The sequence below is a fragment of the Mytilus trossulus genome, chromosome 12 (genome assembly GCF_036588685.1).
Source record: "Mytilus trossulus isolate FHL-02 chromosome 12, PNRI_Mtr1.1.1.hap1, whole genome shotgun sequence".
NCBI classification, from domain to species: Eukaryota; Metazoa; Mollusca; class Bivalvia; order Mytilida; family Mytilidae; genus Mytilus; species Mytilus trossulus.
In genome coordinates this window covers 56,001,956-56,008,106 of record NC_086384.1, presented here as the reverse complement: position 1 = coordinate 56,008,106, position 6,151 = coordinate 56,001,956, and positions in this window count along the sequence as shown.

The following is a 6,151-nucleotide window of genomic DNA, read 5'->3' as shown; positions in this document are numbered from 1 at the left end:
ACACCCGATTGGTCCGACACCCCATTAGTCCGACACCCCACTAGTCCGACGCCCCGTTAGTCCGACAAGTTTAAACAGATTATGGTATCACCAGCCCAGTAGCCAGTACTTCGTTACTGGCATGAAAAACGGATTGGCTGGCATAATCCTACTTTAGTCCCACGTGGGATCGAACATTTTTAATTGCCTGGAATCTAATCGATTTTGTGTTTTTAATAAAAATAATAATATAATTTGATAATTGAAATAAAGACGACCAGAATGTTTATTTTTTATTATTATAAGTACACAAATAAAAGAAAAAAAAGTAAAAATATATTTATTATTATGAGAAAACAGTGTTATATATTAATCCTGTTTTAGTCCCACCCTATATGTTAAAACACTAAATTTCCCATAGGGGTGGGACTAAAGCAGGATTAATATATATGTGTGTCTTATATAAAAAAACCATTTTTAAACCAGAATAATAAATACTGTATATGTTTAATTATTGATTTCTAAACAAACTTGTATGATATCATATACTTATATACAAAACACAGTAAAATTGCATTCTAAAAGGGTTTTTCTTTTGGGGTGTTATAAAAAAAAAGGGGCTAGGAATTTTTTGGGGGAAGAAATAGAAGAATTACCTTGAAAATGACCTTGAAGGAGGGACACATACACAATTAAAAAAAAGAATGACCTTGAACTTTGACTTTTAAGGACAGATAGATGTATGATATTTAAAAAAAAAGAAATATCACCTCGAACTTTGACCTTGAAGGACAAACACATTCACAATTAAAAAAATGACCTTGAACTTTGACTTTGAAGGACAGATAGACGTATGACATTTAAAAAAAAAAGTACTATGACCTTGAACTGACCTTGTAGGACAGACAAATATAAGTAATCTAAGATTAAACATGATAAAAACGACCTTGAACTTTGACCTTGAAGGAAAAACACATTCACAATTAACAAAATGACCTTGAACTTCGACTTGAAGGACAGATAGACGTATGACATTTAAAAAAAGAAGAATATGACCTTGAACTTTGACCTTGAAGGACAGACGCATACATTTTAAAAAGAATGACCTGGAACTTCGACTTTAAAGGATAAACGTATGACGTTTTAAAAAAAGCAAATATGGCCTTGAAATATGACCTTGAAGGAAAGACGTATATATTATCTAAAATTAAACATGCAAAACATGACCTTGAACCTTCACAAGGAGAGATGTAAACAAAGCTTTATAAAAGGCAAACAGCGACCTTTGACCTTGCAAGATAGACGTAGATACAATAAAATCAAGACCTATCGTATCCTTCTACCGTCACATATTTTAAACATAAGGAGGGATCGAATCCGGACCAATGGTATCCTCTTACAGTCACACTTTATCACTTATTAAACATTAGTAGGGATGGAATCAGGACCTTTGATGTCATTCTACACTCCCACCTATTTAACATATGCAGGAATCAAATCATGACCTATAGTATTCTCCTATAGTCCCACCAATTAAACATCAGGAGGGGTCGTATCAGGGACTTTAGTATTCTCCTACGTACAGTTCTGCCTATTTAACATCAGCAGGGATCGAATCAGGACCTATGTTATCCTACAACAGTTCAAACTATTTAACATAAGTAGGGATCAAATCATGAACTATGATATACTCCTACACAACAAGGCCTTTAGTATCATTTTAATTAAGTTCCTTTCATTCAAGGTATATATAGTATCTGATCGAAAGTTGACTAATTTTCAATTATACCTACACTTACTTTTTTTTTTAAACCTATTAATAGTATGGCATAAAAAATACGTAGGAATTAAATAGGTCCTACATTTAAGTATTTCTTATTATTCGAGAAGAACAGGGTATAACCATTTGCTTTATTCCGTAAATGAAATTGACAAAGAAGAAAATTCAAATCTCTATGACTATTTAATAGATATACATTATGTAAGGTCACTCTCTATTTTAGGAGGATATCATAGCTTCTGATTCGATACCTACAGATGATTAATAGGTAGGACTGTAGGAGGATACTATAGGTCCTGATTCAATCCTTTTTTTTTATTTAATAGGTGGGACTGTAGACAAGGATAACACAGGTCCTGATTTGATTCCTACTTATGTCAAATAGGTGGAATTGCAGGAGTATACCATAGGTCTGATTCAATCACTAATCTTGTTTTACAGGTGGGACTTTAGTATCCTTTTACAACGATACAGTCCCAGCTATTAAATATAAGTAGGGATTGTTGAACCTTAAGTATCCTTGATAGATTGTTGACTCATTTTCAATTATACCAACACTTGCTTATTTTACGCCTATTTAGAGTAACAGTATTGTATAACCAACACACCTAGGAATTAACTGTGTCCTACATTTTGTTATTTCTAGTTATTAGAAAAACAGGGTAAAACCATTTCTTTTATTCCGTAAATGAAATTAATAAAGAAAAAAAGTTCAAATCACGGTCATTTATTAGATTTACGTATGTTAGTCTCTTATTTATTTTAGGATGATACCATAGCTTCTGATTCGATACCTACGGATATTTAATAGGTGGAACGGTAGGAGGATACTATAGGTCCTGACTCAATCCCTACTTATGTTTGATATGTGGAGCTGTATTTTGATCCTAAAGGTCCTGATTCGATCCCTACTTATGTTTAATAGGTGGCACTATATGAGGATACTAAAGTTCCTAATTCGATCCAATCTTATGTCAAATTGGTGAAACTGTAGGAAGATACCATAGGTCTAATGCAATCGCTGATCTTGTTTGATAGGTAAAACTTAAGTATCCTTATACAGTCCCACATATTTAACATTAAAAAGTAGTGATGAAATCTAAACACTCAGTATCCTTGATCGATTGTTGACTCATTTTCAATTATACATGTACCAAGGCTATCTTATTTTACACTTATTTCGAGTAACCGTAAAGTATAAAAAAAATATCTAGAAATTAACAACTAGTATGTCCTTTATTTTGTTGTTTTTTATTATTCAAGAAGAACAGGAAATAATAAATTGCTTTATTCCGTAAATGAAATTGATAAAGAAAAAGAAACAAATCACGTTCATTTATTAGATATACTTTATGCAAATCTCTGCTCCATTTTAGGAGGATACCACAGGTCCTGATTCAATACCTACGGATGATTAATAGGTGGGACTGTAGTAGGGTACTATAGGTCCTGATCCAATACCTACGGATTTGTAATCACATAAGCAACACGACGGGTGCCGCATATGGATCAGGATCTGCTTACCCTTCCGGAGCACCTGATATCACCCCTAGTTTTTGGTGGGGTTCGAGTTGTTTGTTCTATATGTTTTTATGTTGTGTCATGTGTACTATTGTTTTTATGTTTGTCTTTTTCATTTTTAGCCATGGCGTTGTCAGTTTGTTTTAGATTTATGAGTTTGACTGTCCCTCTGGTATCTTTCGTCCCTCTTTTAATATCCTTATACAGTCCCACCTTTTAAATATAAGTAGGATCTAATCAGGACATTTAGTATCCTTATACAGTCCCACTATTTAAATATAAATAGGATCTATTCAGGAACTCCAGTACTCTTATACTGTCCCACCTATTGATAACTTGTATGAAAGTAATCGGGACCTTTAGTATCCTGATACAGCTCCACGGTCCTCCACCTATTAAACATAAGTCGGGATCTAATCAGGAACTTTAGTATCCTTATACAGTCCAACCTTTTAAATATAAGTAGGATCTAATCAGGACCTTTAGTACCCTAATACAGTCCCACCTTTTAAATATAAGTAGGATCTGATCAGGACCTTATTACCCTAAAACAGTCCTATACCTATTAAATGTTAGTTGGATCTACTTAGGACCTTTAATATCCTTATACAGTCCCTGCTTTTAAATGTAAGTTGGATCTACTCAGGACCTTTAGTATCCTTATACAGTCCCACCTTTTAAATATAAGTAGGATCTAATCAGGACCTTTAGTACCCTAATACAGTCCCACCTTTTAAATATAAGTAGGATCTAATCAGGACCTTTAGTACCCTAATACAGTCCCACCTTTTAAATATAAGTAGGATCTAATCAGGACCTTTAGTACCCTAATACAGTCCCACCTTTTAAATATAAGTAGGATCTGATCAGGACCTTTATTACCCTAAAACAGTCCTATACCTATTAAATGTTAGTTGGATCTACTCAGGACCTTTAATATCCTTATACAGTCCCACCTTTTAAATATAAGTAGGATCTATTCCGAACCTTTAGTACCCTAATACAGCTCCACATATTAAACACCAGTAGGGATTGAATCAAAACTATATATACGGAATAAAGCAAATTAGTATGCCCTTTTCTTCCATCATAATTAAAAATAACAAAATCTACTTAATTCCTAGTTATTTTTTTGTAATATATTGCTAATCTACATAGGTATAGAATAAGAACGTATTGCTATCGTTGAATATGAGACAACTATCAAGCAGAGACTTAACGTTCTTAAATGTACGGAACTTTTCATAAAATTTCATGAGGCAGAAGGATACTATTTATGACAGGATTTAAATCAAAATTGTGTTTAATAGGAAGGACTGTGGGAAGATACCATAGGTCTGATTCAATCACTTACCTTGTTAGTTAGGTGGGATTTAAGTATCCGTATACAGTCCAACGTATTTTAAAACATGTATCACTAGGGATCAAATCTGAACCTTAAGTATCCTTGATAGATTGTTGACTCATTTTCAATTATAACAACACTTACTGATTTTATGCATTTTCCGAGTAGCAGTATGGTAAAACAAAATTATCTATGAATTAACTTTGTCCTAAATTTTGTTATTTTTGTTATTAGAAGAACAAGGTATGATCATTTGCTTTATTCCGTAAATGAAACTGACAAAGAAACAAAAACAATCAAATCACGTTCATTTATTAGATATACTTTATGTAATGTCTCTTCTCGATTTTAGGACGAGATCATACTATGACCTTCAGTATCCCTATAAAGCCACCCCTATTGACAATACATAGGGATCGAATCTGGACCTGTCGTATCCTAATACAGCCACCCCTATTAACAACAAATAGGAATCGAATCTGGAACTTGAGCATCCTATTACAGCTCCACCTATTAAACATAAGTACGATCTAATTAGAACAGTTAGTATACTTATACAGTCCCACCTTTTAAACACAAGTAGGGATGAAATCAAGACCTTTAGTATCCTTATACAGTCCTATCTATTCAGTACAAGTAGGGATAATCAAGACCTTTAGTATCCTAATACAGCTCCACCTATTAAACATAAATAGGGATCGAATCAGGACCTTTAGTATCCTTATCAGTCCTACATATTCAGTACAAGTAGGGATGAAATCAAGACCTTTAGTATCCTAATACAGCTCCACCTATTAAACATAAATAGGGATCGAATCAGGACCTTTAGTATCCTAATACAGCTCCACCTATTAAACATAAACAGGGATCGAATCAGGACCTTTAGTATCCTTATACAGTCCTACCTATTCAGCACAAGTAGGGATGAAATCAAGACCTTTAGTATCCTAATACAGCTCCACCTATTTAACATAAGAAGGGATCGAATCAAGACCTTTGGTATCCTATTACAGCTCCACTTATTAAACATAAACAGGGATCGAATCAGGACCTTTAGTATCCTTATACAGTCCTACCTATTCAGCACAAGTAGGGATGAAATCAAGACCTTTAGTATCCTAATACAGCTCCACCTATTAAACATAAGAAGGGATCGAATTAAGACCTTTAGTATCATATTACAGCTCCACCTATTAAACATAAACAGGGATCAAATCAGGACCTTTAGTATCTTTATACAGTCCTACCTATTCAGCACAAGTAGGGATGAAATCAAGACCTTTAGTATCCTAATACAGCTCCACCTATTAAACATAAGAAGGGATCGAATCAAGACCTTTAGTATCCTATTACAGCTCCACCTAATAAACATAAGTAGGGATAAGATCAGGACCCTTAGTATCCTTATACAGCTCAACCTATTAAACATAAATAGGGATCGAATCAAGACCTTTAGTATCATATTACAGCTCCACCTATTAAACATAAGTAGGGATCGAATCAAGACCTTTAGTATCATATTACAG